Here is a 17620-nt window from a genome sequence, read left to right on the forward strand (position 1 = left end):
AACCTAACCTGGCTTAACCCCTAAGCCCACGTGCATAACGGGGAGTTATATTTTTGAGTCATATGTGTTACCAGAATTTATTTGACAACCAGATGGGATTACAAAATTATAAACTCACTTTTTTGGACCTCACCCTAATTCTGGCTCGAGATCTGAAAACTCTGCTGTCCCTGGTAGCTAAAGCCTTGGCCTTGCGATTGCGAGTCATGAACGCAGAACCTGCACTACCATAACCAGCACTTCCTACATCTTCTGTTACTGACAACGCTTAGTTTATATGCATACAAAGCCAGAAGACAATGTCCCGTTAGTTCGCCATCATGGACCTAGAGTCTGTTTTTAAGAAATATAAGCAACTTTATGAGTTTAATATCGTGGAATTAGCACATGGTCTTACAGCCACGTTATTCGATCCACGGCTCTCCTGCTTGATTGATCATAAGAATGTTTCCGGAAGGCTCGCTGGTATCTACGCTAGTACCAAATTTCTATTGGCTAATAAAAATGAGTCTAAACTAAAATGCGTTCATTATAGTTGGTTTAAACTCGCTGCATTTACTATGAAAAAAGATTTAGCGCTGTCTAACAATACGCCATGCCCACAATGAACAACTGAGTGTATTACATTCGGCTTTATCAGAACTTATAATTTCTTACATGTTTTCTTTTGTAGTTTTTAAAAATATTGTGAAGTCTTCTGTGTTGTTGCCTAACCGTTGTCACATTTGTGATTTGCGTCTTTCTTTATATAGTACACTGAACGCATTAATCTTCCTGCACTCATTCGAACAGGTACAGACGTAGGTGAGGAAAGAGTTCCAAAAACAAAAAGGTGAGCACGGAAGTGGTTGTAAATGAAATTTCGAATTAAGAACAGTTTTTTTTTTAATATTTGCTTGATTGGAATGTTTTTTAATTTAATTTAAGTGCATTTCAAATACGAGTGCTTATGAAAAGCTTCCGAAAATGTCTAGATGGCCTGGAAGAGATCTTGCACATAATTTCAAGATATACTGGCACATTTAGTTTTATTTTAGTTTGCATTTCCAGCTGACTATTATATTATCTAAACATGTCGCATATAGAAATATTCATATGTATGTATGTAAGGACATAGATATTAGTTTAGGTTAGGTTAGGTTAGATTAGAGTGGCCACCGGTGCGAGCACCACTGCACTTAGGCCCAAAAATGTCCCATTGTGACTGTTTCTATCTCTTCTTCGTCTTTGCAGCTCCTGCAGTAATCATTGTAGCGAATACCCAGCCGTTGTGCATGTTGCCGATTATAGGTCCAACCACCAGAGATATGTCCCCACTTCCATGAAGAAGGAGACTTCATGTGCATCTCGCATCCCGTTCAGGCCACGCGAGCAAGTTTGCTCGATCTCACACCCGCTTCCCTAAGGAAAATCCCTTTCAAAGTGAGCTTACAGATAGCGAGCTCATTAAGTGTGGCAACCCATAGAAATGGAGAAAGTACTCCACTCTGCCGGGTGCCTCTCCGTATGTGTTTGACCACCGTTGAACCTTCCAGGCCGGCGTGAACCTATCCTGGCAACAGTAACTTCTGAACAAGTTTCACTAGCCACCATACCGATTACTGCAACAGCTATCGTAGACGGCGTAATGTTATTGAAAGGTCCCTTAATATCAAGAAAAGCTATGAGTGTGAAGTTCTTGTACGCTATGGATATCTCGATCTGGGAGACAACCGCATGCAAGGCCGTCTCCGTGGACTTCCCTTTCATATACGCAGGCTCGGATGTCGATAACTTTCCCTTCAAGGACTATCTTAGTGTAGAGTCCACTAACCTCTCGAGTGTCTTCAGCTAGAAGGATGTCAGACAAATCGGTCTGAATTCTTTAGGGGTCACGTGACAAGTTCTTCGAGCTTTTGGTATAAAGGTGACCCTTGAATCGTTCCAACCCCGTGGAATATGGTTAAGAGCACAAACTCCTTTGAAGATGTTATACAACCACAAAGAACTCATATTAGTTTACACCAACTTGATTTGCTTGCTTACAAAAGTCTTGATGTTATGATGTATCCAAACAAAGCTCAAGCAAGTAGGATTAAGTGAGAGCGTTGGATAAAATCATCGATGTGAATACAATGCAGGAGCCATTCCAGACCATTAAGTATTGCTTATATACGGCAAAGGCCGTGTTCACATTAGGTGAATAAAATGAGGCTGATATATTTACGAGACATACACATTTATGTATGTATATACAATCTGATGTAAAAATGTATGTACCAACAATCACGTGAGTTATTTGTTCACGTAATCCTAAAACTCTTTACGTGTATGCATGTTCGGGAGTCTATGGACAAATGTTTGTAGATATAACGTGCAAAACTAAATTTTATGTAATTTAGACAAATAATGGTGTGTAACACTTTTAGGTCAACGAAAATTGGTCGTTATCAAATTTAATAAATTAGATTTGTAATAGATACGTGTTGCGCACTAGTGAATTGATAGAAGTACAGCACTTACTTACAACATATCAAGCACAAGTGGGGTAAATAAGCAGAGGGAAAGGAATATTAGGAATTCCCTAAAATATATTTAAGTAAGTTTGCAAAACTGTGCTATGACAATAAATGTATCTCTTAAATTTATCTTATGTAATTTGATGTTGGGCCGCATATTTAGGTATTGAACATTTACCTGTTAGCTTTGTCCTCCTTCTAAATATAAGCCAATACAAATATTTATATTTGTAATTTTCTTTAAATATGTTCAATTTTATAATGAAGCTACAAGTACAAGGTTAACTTTTATTTATTATTTTTTTTTTTAAATAATTTAATGGTAATTTGTGAAAATGGTTTTAGCTAAGAAATACTCTTAAGTAAAAAACAGTCGATCGTCATCCTATTTGTGGAATATTTCTTTTATTTTCGTGTTTTTTTACCTTTATATTAAGTCGCTTTCATGTTTGTCCCCTCATTTCCATACGAATTTTTGACCCACGGAAAAGTCTTTTTCGGTAACTTTCCTTTGAGCTAGACACTTGATACTTAGAACATAGTTCAGATCTGAGAGACATTACAATGCAAGTGAAAAAAAATCCGATAGGTGGCGCACGGATCGAGATATACAGAAAATTAATTTTAAAATGGAAATTTTGCGATCGACTTTTAACTAACTTCTCGGCGATCTAGAGACTTGAAACTTAGCACATAGTTTGCGAGTCGATGGCACTACAATTCGTGTAAAACAAGATGCCGCCAGATAACAGACGAATCGAGATAAACGAAAATCCCTGAAAATCGCTGAAAAAACGCAGGGAATCTTGCAATCGATTTTTAAGTAACTTCCCGGTGAGCTGGAGATATGGAACTTGAGCCGTAAGTCAGAACCCGGTGACAATGCAATATTTTATCAAAACAATTCCACTAGGTGGCGCATGGATCGAGATATTGAGAAAACTAGTTTTAAATTGGGAATTTTGCAATCGATTTTTAACTAACTTCCTAGATGTCAAGAGACTTGAAACCTAAAATATAGTTTAAAACTCGGTGACAGTAGAATGTTTGATCAAAAAATTTGAGCTACCTAACGCACAAGTCGAACTATTTAGAATATTAAGGAGGCCATACCTTCATGGCTAGCCTCCTTTTAGACTTTCAGGCGTATGCGAATTTCACCACGATTTTCAGCTGTGCAAATTAAGTAGCTGACAAACGATGCGAGGTGGAATTCTCTTGTCTTCGCCAGTGTTGTCAGCGAAAATACCACTAATTCTATTAAATCTTGCTATTTTGAACAAATAAATAAAGGTAAGAATTTTCACTTAGGAATTACTTAATTTACTAATCAAAGTTCTAATTACCTTTTTGTAGGCGGTACTAAAAAATTTTAAATAAAAAGATAATAAAAATATTTTAAGGACTACCTTTATTAAAATGGACCAAAAAAAAAGATGGCAATTTTTCCTATAATACAGACATGGCCTTGTTGAATTTTGACTAAGAAACTTTAACAATAGCTCTAGTAAAAAAATTTTTTTTTAAATTATAAAGGTAGAGCGCGTGTTTAAATTTTAAATAATCAATTAGTTAATGCCAAGTTCATGGTTTGCCTTAAATTGAAAGATTGCGTTCCACCTTTATAATTTTAAATCCCAACATTCTTTTACAAGAGCTATTGTTAAAGTTTTTTAGTCAAAATTCAACAAGACCATGTCTGTATTAAAGGAAAAATTGCCATCTATTTTTTAGTCCATTTATATAAAGGTAGTCCTTGAAATTTTTTTATCATCTTTTTATTTCTTTTGCTTCTACATTAATATGTAGCTCTTTGAGTATTAAGGAGAAAAACTCTTCACAAATTATATGTGAGCTGGCTTGTCAAAGTTATGCCAATGTACTCTTATGCTCCGACAAGTAGATTTTATTTTTGGAATAAATCATTGTGAAGATGGCTAGAAAATTCCCACTACTCAGACTCAAAACGAAAGTGAAAGAAGTAAGGACGGGACTGTCTTCGGCTGTGCCGAAGACTTCATACCTTTCATGAATGGGTCTGAATAATAATTTTATCCCATTCGCAATATCCAAATAATCGGCTGTATAAGATAAGAAATATATAGTGAACAAATGTACGCACCTAAGCGATTTTTAAGATAAATGTAAAATAAAACAAGTAAGTAAGTCTAAGTTCGGGTGAATCCGAACATTACATACCCAGCTGTACACTTGAAATACAGTTGTTGTTTGTTTTGTGTGCTTACTAGTGTTACAAGGCTGCGAAATAATACATATATATATGGTTCTCTTCTTAACTAATTTTTCTTCGAGATATGGCTCTCGAAACATACAAAATTGCTTAGTCATAAAAGGGGCGGTGTCACGCCCATTTTTTTAAATTTGAATTTTTTCCTATTTATTGTTATAAATCCACTTAGCAAATGAAATACCATTAATATAAAGCTCTTTTTCACAAAGATATAGCTTACCTTATTCGTCCATACCCCTTTTAAAAATCTTTTATATAAAAGTTGGCGTGGTCCTTAACCGATTTTGTTAATTTTTCTTCAAAGCATTCCTTATAGTAAAGGCAACCTCTCTGTCGACTTTTGTTATGATAGGTTTAACGAGTTTTGATTAATAATATTTGTAAAATTGATTTTATCACAAGTGGGCTTGTCCACGCCCATTTTTTTAAATTTTTTTCAAATTATTATCAAGAGCCTCAATATCAGTCCACACATCAAATTTCATTTATATTATTTACTAAATAATCAGGTTTTTTGAGTTTTACAAAATGTTATATAAAAAGTGGGCATGGTTATCATCCGATATCGCTCATTTTCAATACCAATCTATTCTGGGTCCAGATAAGCTCATGTACCAAATTTGGTGAAGATATCGCAACATTTACTAAAGTTATCGTGTTAACGGACAGACAGGCGAACGGACGGACATCAACTTAGCTCTTCATTTTGATCATTTGTGTATACTTATTGGAGGGTCTATCTATTTTCCTTTAATGACTTACAATTTTGAGATTTTTGAGGAAGTTAATATACCTAATAGACTGGGTCGATTTATTAACCGCTATCGCCAACGTTTTTACAACAGTTTTTTGAAAAAAAAAAAATTATTTTTTGGGTTTTGTGAAGTGTTTTGGTCGAAAAATTGCCCTTTCGCCATTGTTTTTTCGCAGGCTCGAAAACTATTTTATTTTGGTATGGGAGTGAAACTTTTTTTCCTGAGCCCAAATCCTATAGAAAAATCGATGGCGCGATATCGGTTAACTTTCGACATACTCACGGAGTATATTAACTTTGTTCCATAACGATAATCCGTAACGACATAAACTAATCGAGATAGATATAGACTTCTATATATCAAAATGATCTGGGTGAAAAAAGAAATTCATTTAGCCATGTCCGTCCGTCCGTCTGTAAACACGATAACTTGAGTAAATTTTGAGGTATCTTAATGAAATTTGGTACATAGGTTCTTGGGCGGTCAACTCAGATAGCTATTTAAAATGAACGAAATCGGACTACAGACACACCCAAAATTTCGAAAAACCGAAAAAGTGCGATGATTCATTACCAAAGACGCATAAAGCAATGAAACTTGGTAGGTGCGTTAATCTTATGACGCAAAATAGAAAATTAGTAAATATTTGGACAATGGGCGTGGCACAGCCCACTTTTAAAAGAAGGTAATTTAAAATTTTTCAAGCTGTAATATGCCAGTCGTTGAAGCTATGATGTGAAATTTGGCACACGAGTTACTCCTATTACTATATGTGTGCTAAATAAAGATTGGCAAAATCGGATGACGAACACGCCCACTTTAAAAAAAAAATTTTAAGTCAAATTTTAACAAAAAATTTAATATCTTTACAGTATATAAGTAAATTATGCCAACATTCAACTCCAGTAATGATATGGTGCAACAAAATACAAAAATTAAAGAAAATTTCAAAATGGGCGTGGCTCCGCCCTTTTTCATTTAATTCGTCTAGAATACTTTTAAGACCATAAGTCGAACAAAAATTTACCAATCCTTGTGAAATTTGGTAGGTGCATAGACTCTATGACGATAATAGTTTTCTGTGAAAATGGGTGAAATCGGTTGAAGCCACGCCCAGTTTTTATACACAGTCGACCGCCTGTCCTTCCGCTCGGCCGTTAACACGATAACTTGAGGAAAAGTATATATCTTTATTAAACTCAGTTAACGTACTTATCTAAACTCATTTTGTATTGGTATACAAAATGGCTGAAATCCGACTATGACCACGACCACTTTTGCGATATCGAAAATTACAAAAAATTATAAAAATGCCATAATTTTATACCAAATACGAAAAAAGGGATGAAACATGGTAATTGGATTCGTTTATTGACGCAAAATATAAATTTGGATAAAAACTTTGTCAAATGGGTGTGACACCTACCATATTAAGTAGAAGAAAATGAAAATTTCTGCAGGGTGAAATCAAAGGCTCTTGGAATCTTGGCAGGAATACTGTTCGTGGTACTACATATATAAATAAATTAGCGGTACCCTACAGATGATGTTCTGGGTCATCCTGGTACACTTTTTGGTCGATATCTCGAAAACGCCTTCACATATACAACTAAGGGCTTCTCCCTTTAAAAACCCTCATTAATACCTTTAATTTGATACCCATATCGTACAACACACATTCTAGAGTCACCCCCGGTTCACCTTTATGGTGATATCCTGAAATTGCGTCCACCTATAGAACTATGGCTCACTCCCCTTTAAAATACCCTTTAATACCTTCCATTTGAAACCCATGTCATACAAACACATTTCAGGGTTACCCTAGGTTCATTTTGGTGATTTTCCCTTATTTTATCTTCAAAGCTCTCAGCTGAGTATGTAATGTTCGGTTACTCCCGAAATTAGCCTTCCTTACTTGTTTACATAGGGAAAATTGGGTTATTGGCGATTCAAATAAGAAGCACTTATGCACTTATGTTTCTTTCTGTTTCCTCTATTTTCTTGTTCTTTTTTGTATTTTTTTTTTTTTTTTTTTTTTTGATCTGACACCAATTTTCCCCTCCCTCTTGACGTCGACGACTTATCCTATTGAGGCACATCAATACCAATTTAGAATGTAATTTATTACTATTGTATTCAATGCAATCAATTTACAACTTTGCCTTATTTGATTGCAAATTTCAAATGTTATATGTATTAATAAAATAGAATATAAGTACATAAGTATTTTGGTGTGTGTGTGTGCCTGTGTTTGTAAATTCGCAACTTGACTATGCTAAACTATTCAGCCAACAATCAAAGCCAATAAAGGAAAACATGCCGACATAAAGTGTGCTCATTTCCATTTGTTGTTATTTTGGTTACTTCTAGTTTGTCTGCAGCTCGTTAGCGAATTCGTACGGTAAGTAGGTACGCAAACTTGGTGCAATGCCAAACGATTCTAAACAATCAGATGCAGACAGACAGACGGAGATATAGACGACTAAGCTTTTACATTATTTTTCTATGTCCTTAAATATATATAAAAGTAAATGTTTGCATACATAAACATATCTACCTACACAAGCGTATTCATTGAGCCAAAAATAACTTGCAAATATACGCCTAAAGTATTTAGTAGGACACGCCTAGCACATCAGCTAAGTAATAATGTGCAATGGCGTAACGAGCTTTTACAAGGGAGCTCGTGTCAGAGGTTGCCAATAAAAACTGATGTTCTGCTGTCGTAAATAATAAAAATATCTAAGGAATAAAAACAAAAGATTGAAAAGCAGAAATTGGAAAGTTACTGACAAATAAATAAATGTGTGGCTATGTAATATTTTGGTTATATGCTGGAGTATATGTGAGTCGGCCGAATTGAACGTCATTAAGTAAGTCTTGCAGTTAACATATCTAAGGAAGACAAACTTTCGCCTCAAAGGACAGCAGCGGGGTGTCGGTAACCAAGAACTGTCAATCACTCTAATCCAGGGTTTAATGTGGACTATGCCTAATATATTATACGCAGCCAGCGGGTACATTTGTTTGTATTTCATAGGAGCCTTCCAGTGCCTTCTCACAATAAGGAAGAGCTTGCAGGCAGCAAGTGTCGCGTGGAAACGAACTCCATTATATTACAGAGTGAAAAATTGGACAATGATACGAACAAATGGAGTAAGGAAACCTTCTACAGATTGAGCAGAAAGGCTAGGGGGGCAACTCCTGCAGAACTAAGTCAGAACAAGGGCGGGAAAATTTGCGGTATGCCAACAGGTGATATGGAAGTGGGTGATAAGCCACGTAGGCAATACGAGAGTCCAGTTTGTCCCCGGAGATTGCGTGCTGTAACGAGGCAGCTTCTTTCTATGCCGCAAATTTATCGGAGCAATCCCTTTGGATAGACGACTAGCTAAAGGTGATCTGTAGAGGGCTTCATGGTCAAGATGATGCGGGAGAAATGAGCAAGACGCCTCCATTCCCCGATTAATTAGGTACTTAAGTGATAAGGAAATAAACAGATTCCACCAACTTCCAGGTCTCTTGAGTGTCCTAATTGGGCAATAATCTGGCAATTACCAGATATAAAGGCGTTTTTGAGTATAAGCAATCCGTGGAAAGATTCGAAAGGCGAAACATACATATTTATTGGGTGCCCGAGAATATGGGAGTAAATGGAAATGAGAAAGCGGGTGAGCGCTACTCTCGACGCTTCTACCATAGAAATTCGAATCAGAGCTCGTGGCGTGTTATTCGAAGATCATGTGCACGTCTTACGACCTTACACTTGCAAAGATACTCTTAAACCTAAAAACGACGAACTGTAGGCTTACGATAGGTCTTCGGAGGAGTAAACGAGCGAGCACGTACTGTGGTACACCCACCACACCGGGCAAAGCAACATTAAAAGTTTTAGAAACAATTTTTTTTTAATAAAAAAAAAAAACATTCAAACGGCGCCACCCCTCGGCAATCATTAGACAAACAATCTTCGTGTATTTTTGCATTGAAAAGCGAAAATACATTTGCTTGTCGATATCCCTTCGGAGTCGGCAGTTTCTTCAACTTGCATTTTTTGTACGTCTTCTTTTTGATGTATTGCTTTTTCAGTTTGGTCGTAGAGAATACTTTTTAAGACTGTGTATATACTAAGTCTATGTGAATTCCATACGGATTGTTTGAATAACTCGTGAAATATCTAGAAAATTATAAACGTGACCTGATAAACGAAGTGCAGAGCGTATTTAAGTTATGGACAACACATCTTCTCTTTACTAAATAACGTGAGAGAGGGCACACTTGTTCTTCTTTCCGCATAATTCTTAAATTCTGCAAAATAACAACAAAGCGCTCGAAAACGACGACAATGGACTAACGCCGACTCATAACAAATGCTCCGTAACTTCTGCCTTCTCTGGCTAAAATAAAGAATGGATGTTGTTTGGTGCCACCAATTAGCGTCAGATTTCGCGAAACGAAGAAGACTAGCTTTACTTGCTACATAACGCCGAAAATAGACTTGGAGATTAAACGATGATAAATTTGTATGTTTAATTAAAATCAGACTTTATTCTATTAATAAATCCTAATATCCGATTTAGTGTTCTATTTCCTTATGAACACCCTAAATCTAGCCTCTAACATCCTGATTCTAATGTGGTAACAACTTTCTTCACCACGGCTACTTTCTTCATGTGGTAACTTTTGTGCCCTTTTGGTATTCTGCCCACCAAAGTAGCCGGATAATTGTTTACCCACCAAAATAGGTGGTAGCATCGATATAACCACACAAAAGCTGTTTAAAAAAAGGCAATACTGAAAAATAAAGAATTGTGAGCGCAAATAAGTAAACATAATAGTAAAAGTGTTGCCTCTTGCTATACATATTTGTTTCCATGTACTTTCACAGTATATATTACAATATAGCTATGTAAAAACGTATGCATGTGTGCCCATATGTACATACACATCGTCCCGTTTATTCGCTAACATCGTATTTGCGAGTGACACATCGTCGGTAAAGATATGGCGGAACCATACACGGTAGCAACATGGTGACATACCTACAAACATAAATAAAAATTCCATGTACTTCGTTTTTGTAAAGTTGATGTATCCAATTAAATAAAAAAAAGTTTCTATTCAGCTGTCTCATGCTGCCACCTTGTACCGTTCCGCCATGGGTAAAGCGAAGAAAACCAACTTTTAAATTTCACCACAGACACTGGTGTGTTTTTCGGTGATGAGAGCGTTACCACTTTGGCCAGAATCGCGAATAAAACAACTGGTAACGATTTTCGGCTACATAATGTTCTGGGTACTATTTTACCGGTAACGCTAAGAATCGGGCCGTAAGTATTGAATACGTATATATGTATGTATATGTAAGTAGATGTACATATGTATGTGCATCTATATAAATTTGGTTTGGTTTGGAAATTCAATTAAATCAGAATTGCAGGTCCTTTTTTGTATCTGAGCGGAAATAAAGTTTATTGAAAGCAAACATTAAATGCAAGTTGAAAGTAAACAATACATTAGGTGTAGCAACAAAACAATCTCCGAAAAATTTTAAGAAAACATTGCATGTCAAGAATTTTAACACGATTATATTCGCTTTTCTAATTTTTTTGTATGTAACTCATTATGTCAAGTAATAAAAAAATGTTACGTATATGCATCGGTACTCATCTGTATAGGTCGCAAGACACTAAATCTTTGAGGTTTATTATACTCAGTTGAGCACATCTCACAGAGTGTAATAACTTTGATTGCATAACGGTTGGTTGTACAGGTATAAAGGAATCGAGATAGATATACACTTCCATATATCAAAATCATCAGTATCGAAAAAAAATTTGATTGAGCCATGTAAAATGAACGATATCGGACTATAACCACGCCCACTTTTTCGATATCGAAAATTTCGAAAAACGAAAAAAGTGCGATAATTCATTACCAAACACGGATAAAGCGATGAAACTTGGTAGGTGAGTTGAACTTATGACGCAGAATAGAAAATTAGTAAAATTTTGGACAATGGACGTGGCACCGCCCACTTTTAAAAGAAGGTAATTTAGAAGTTTTGCAAGCTGTAATTTGGCAGTCGTTGAAGATATCGTGATGAAATTTGGCAGGAACGTTACTCCTGTTACTATATGTATGCTTAATAAAAATTAGAAAAATAGGAGAACGACCACGTCCACTTTTAAACAAAATTTTTTTAAAGTCAAATTTTAACAAAAAGTTAATATCTTTACAGTGTATAAGTAAATTATGTCAAAATTTAATTCCAGTAATGATATGGTGCAACAAAAATAAAAGAAAATTTCAAAATGGGCGTGGCTCCGCCCTCGACCGCCTGTCCTTCCGCTTGGCCGTTAACACGATAACTTAGCCAAAAATCGATATATCTTTACTAAACTCAGTTCACGTACTTATCTGAACTCACTTTGTATTGGTATAAAAAATGGCCAAAATCCGTCTATGACCACGCCCACTTTTTCGATATCGAAAATAACGAAAAATGAAAAAATGCCATAATTCTGTACCCAATACGAAAAAAGGGATGAAATATGGTAATTGGATTGGTTTATTGACGCAAAATATAAATTTAGAAAAAACTTTGTAAAATGTGTGTGACACCTACCATATTAAGTAGAAGAAAATGAAAAAGTTCTGCGGGATGAAATCAAAAGCCTTTGAAAGCTTTGCAGGAATACTGTTGGTGGTATTACATATATAAATAAATTAGCGGCACCCGACAGATGATGTTCTGGGACAACCTGGTCCATATTTTGGTCGATATCTCGAAAATGCCTTCACATATACAACTAAGGGCCACTCCCATTTAAAACCCTCATTAATACCTTTAGTTTGATACCCATTTTGGTGGTTAACCAAATATTTAAATATTTATTTTTTAAAAATATTATTTTATTTATTTTTTGAGTTTAAATATTTTCCAACAAATTAGAATTTTCTTTTTTTGAAGTTATTCAAAAATTTTAAGTTAACATGAAAACTAAATTAAAAATTATTTTAAAAATTAAAGTAAAGAGTATAAAGTAGTTAACACTATATTTACTCCCACTCCAAGAACATTTAAAACAAACAAATTATTAATTAATATTAAATGTAACCTTTTTTGTTTTTTGTTGTTTAATGTGTTTGTATTTAAATTAGTGTTAATAAGTATGTTTGCTGGTTTAAGTAAATCAATTGAAATATTTTTAATAGTATTTTTGTATTGAATTGTAAATGTTTTATGTTTCTTAGAGATAAATTTAAAAGGTCCTTCATAAGGTGATTCTAAATTAGACTTACGAAGAACTTTAACAAAAACATACTCACAATTTTCTAATTTTTTAGGAACGAAAAAGATTTCTTTTTTATGACGAAAAACTTTAGAACGAAAAAGCGAAAAATATTCTCTTATTTTTTGAAGATAGTCATTAACTAATTCACCAGGTATTCTAGGTGTTTGGCCTTAAACAAGTTCAGCAGATGAACATTTTAAATCTTCTATAATAGAAGTGCGTAAATCAAGAAGAGTGAATGGTAAATTGTCAGACCAATTAACCAAGTCGTTTGGTGCTATAATTGCTGCTTTTAAAATTCGATGAAATCTCTCTAACATGCCATTTGCTTGGGGATGCTAAGGAGATGTATGAATTTTATGAGAACCTAAAAGTTTAGTTAATTCCGTAAAAAATTTTGGACTTTTGACAATTTTCTGTTGCGTTTTTAACTGTTTTATTATTTCTCTCAAAGTTTTAATAATTAATTAAGTTATTTTTGTTTAGTTCCAGCGGCTGCTGCTTTAAAGATTTTTTTGATTCTTGCTTCTATATCATATAACGGCATTCATCCTGTTCGATATTTGTTTTAATTGTTGATCTCTTCTCACTAGCGTTAACAGATGTGCCGCACAAATATTGAGATGCTGGAGTTAAAATCATAAATTGATATTGAGATTGAATGTTGTTAATTTGCACAGAAGAAACTAATTCTGAATTGAAATTGTGGTTATTTGTTAATATTGTAGATGGGCAAATGAATCAACTTTGTTTTCGTAGTACAGAAAGAAGATGAAAAGATATTCAATTGAGAAAGTTGAAGATAATGACGTGATTAAAATATCGCACCAACACAAAATTAATGGTAGAATTTTATCCTGTTAATTTCGGTTTTTGATTTTTTATATAGATTTTAATGGTTATTCTTGTTGTGTGAAAACTCACTGGATATAATTTTTAAAATTTATATTAAACAGTATTCAAGGATGTGATGATTCGGAACAGGACCGTGTGCACATTTGCTGAAACCGGTAGATAGTTTGTAATTGGTTCAGGCAACTAAGACAAATTTTCTTTGGTAGCACGCCACCTAGTTGCACTTCTATTTGCGGTATTGTACTGGGCAGTACCTCTTGTTGTTGTGGCTTGGATAATCAAATCGTTATTTTATGTTTTTAATTTGATTTTTTGGCCACCGTGGTGTGATGGTAGCGTTCTCCGCCTACCACACCGGATGCCCTGGGTTCAAACCCCGGTCAAACAACATTAAAAATTTTAGAAATAAGGTTTTTCAATTAGAAGAAAATTTTTCTAAGCGGCGTAGCCCCTCGGCAGTGTTTGGCAAGCGCTCCGGGTGTATTTCTGCCATGAAAAGCTCTCAGTGAAAACTCATCTGCCTTGCAGATGCCGTTCGGAGTCGGCATAAAATCATGTAGGTCCCGTCCGGCCAATTTGTAGGGAAAATCAAGAGGAGCACTACGCAAGTTGGAAGAGAAGCTCGGCCTTAGATCTCTTCGGAGGTTATCGCGCCTTACATTTATTTTTATTTTAATTTGATTTTCAATACTTATTTTTTTTTTAATGTTTCGTATATATAATTTGCAGCGACTGTTATATGAAATTTGCACAAAATGTTGTTGTATTGCTTCCGGTCCACAAATGTATAGGGAACACAAACATAGTTATATTATATGCACAAGAATTTCAATAGTGTCACTTATTTAATAATTTTCGAGAACTTTTCTTTGATTAAGTTAATTAGGATTAAAAGTTCGTAATTGTAGGTCCGTTGGTAGAATCGCCAATAAAATTAGAATTTTCTTTTTTTGAAAATATTCAAAAATTTTAAGTTAACATGAAAACTCAATTAAAATTTATTTTAAAAATTAAAGTAAAGAGTACGAAGTAGTTAACCTATACCCATATCGTACAAACAAATTCTAGAGTCACCCCTGGTCCACCTTTATGGCGATATTTAGAAAAGGCGTCCACCTACAGAATTAAGGCAAACGCCATTTTAAAATACTTATTAACACCTTTCATTTCATTCCCATATCATACAAACACATTCTAGAGTCACCCTGGTCCACCTTTATTGCGATATCTCGAACTAACTATAGAACTAAGGCCCACTCCCTTTTAAAATACTTATTAACACCTTCGATTTGATACCCATATCGTACAAACTCACTTTGGAGTCACTCCTGGTCCACCTTTATGACGATATCTCGAAAAGGTGTCCACCGATAGAACTAAGGCTCACTCCCTTTTAAAATACTCGTTAGCACCTTTCATTTGATACCCATATCGTACAAATACATTCTAGAGTCACCCTTGGTCCACCTTTATGATGGCAAACCGAAATGCCGTCCACCTATAGAACTATGGCCCACTCTATTTTAAAATACTCTTTAATACCTTCCATTTAATAGCCATGTCATACAAACACATTCCAGGGTTACCCTAGGTTCATTTCCTACATGGTAATTTCCCTTATTTTGTACCCAAAGCTCTCTCTCTGTTCGGTTACACCCGAATTTAGCCTTCCTTACTTGTTTTTATTTCCCTTTAGTCAATTGTAGGAACTGATAGGATCGACGTTATACTTGATGGTCTTCAAATTTCATGACACATATACTTATATACTATAAAGAATTTTCTGAAAAAACACATCAAGATCAAAACACATATATAATAAGGTAAGAGAAATTTCGTCATTTCATTCTAATATTAATAGCAAAAAATATGAAATTCTTTTATATGCTAACAAATATATCTACCTTACTGGCTTTTCCGAAATAATCGTCATGATATAATGCTCAATGGAACGTCTTCATCAAAGAACGTTACATAAGATTCCCTCTAAGCAGAGTCTAGGCCACCATTTTTTAAACGGTAAATAAAACCGTGACTCTGTATAGCGAACATTATTTTGTAATTGAAATTTAAGTAACTTCGCGATAAGCTACAAGCTTGAAACTTGGAATATAGAACAGAACCTGATGAAAATGCAATAATAAGAAAAAAATTCCGATAGGTGACGCATGGATAGAAATATTTAAAAAAATCGTATTTGTGGTCCGATTTGGCTCATACTTGGAAAACATATTACATACGGGAATTGAAATCGCTTTGTGAAAAAAAACTCCCGCTACCTGAGGCAAGGATCGAGAAATTCAAAAAAATCGTATTAGTGGTCCGATTTGGCTCATATTTGGAACAAATATTACATACAATCTGGTAGAAATGACATCAAAATACTTTATAGTTGGAGGAGGGACAAGCATACGCAGCTCTGAGACGAGCAAAGACTTTGGAAGGATTACGTATTGGGGACTTAGTTTGTAACAAATTGTCAGGAGCGAGTCCTTGTAATAATGAGTCACTAAATGAACGAAATGGAATGAGAAATAACAGGCAATTAAATAAAGACTAAAAATTTGAAAAAAAAAAAAAAATTTAAAAAAAAATCTAGTTAAACGGTTTTATTGAAAACAATACTTAAGTAATAATTATACTAAAAGATATAAAATAATTAGGAAGATCATAGGTACTAGTCATCGCAACCCTCATCAATCCAGGGCATTCAGATAATTAAATAAATGCATTCGGCGGATAAAATTTCTAAAAATGTGAGGCGCAGCATAACCTGATTAAGGTTCAGTTGGTCCTACTTATGACTATCAATAGAAATTTGCCGCGCCCAACGCTTTTATTTAATTGTCTTGCAAAGGCCCTAAATTGATGAGGAGTGTGATAACTAAACTTTTTCCCTCTTCTATTCGAGTTTAAAATTTATTCAATTAAGATAAAATTTATATATTTGCTGAGTTCTTTTTTTGATTTTATGCTACTCTCGATAGTAATTTGGCAGAAAGCTTTTCAGTGAAAATTCATCTAACTTGCAGATGTCGTTCGGAGTCGGTCTAAATTATTAGGAAAAATTAAGAGACTTAATATATCTTCGGATGTTATCGCACCTTGTATTTTTAGTTATGCTGCCCTCGACGCAGTCAAAATCTTCCAGAAATCTTGGTAATAATGTCAAAGAAATTTGTCTTATAATTTGAAACCGGCCGTAAAGCTCAATAAATGTTATCAGATAAATTTAAAATATTGGCCCAACAACAAAAAAAATCAACGAAAATTTAACTAGTTAACCATAAACATAGGTGATAAATTATTACGGCATATGAAGAGTCTTAATTCCATTAGACCTTGTGACCACTTGAAGTCGTCATGAGTCAATTGACTTTACGAGCATTGACCTTATTTCACTTTACCGAAGTTGGCAAAACGCCGCTGCCCGCTTCGCGGATGTGGTTCATATTAATTGGAAAAAGATAACCTTAAAGTCGTGTCAACGTTGCAGTACGCAAACAATCGTGAAAACGTGTTGATGTTCATTGTTTAAATTAACTGCATTTGCATTGTGCCTCGGATGTGCTTGATCTCTTCACAATTTTATTCAAAAGGACGCTGGAAACCGCTAAAAATAAAAAAGTGCGGACCTCTTTCAGTTAAGTTGTTGAACAAAAGAGAGCTTGCAAATTATGATTTCGCATGTTGCCAGGAAGCTCTCTGATATACTTCTAGTAGAGGGAAAAAAGGATTCGGCTTAATGTATGTATGAAGGTGCATGTACATGTATGCATATTAGGGGAGCCAAAAAAAATGTTCTGTGTTCTTTTGGTGTAGTGTAAATATTGCTTAGTAGATTCAAGATAATAGCCTAACAAAATTTCTGATTTTTTTTTTTATGTTTCGAGGTGCCTCAGCACGACTTTAGCTTTCTCACAAAAATCGCATTGGAAGTTTCACATTTTTATTAAAAAAAAA

This window comes from Eurosta solidaginis, chromosome 1, assembly GCF_040869045.1.
Source record: "Eurosta solidaginis isolate ZX-2024a chromosome 1, ASM4086904v1, whole genome shotgun sequence".
Lineage (NCBI taxonomy): Eukaryota > Metazoa > Arthropoda > Insecta > Diptera > Tephritidae > Eurosta > Eurosta solidaginis.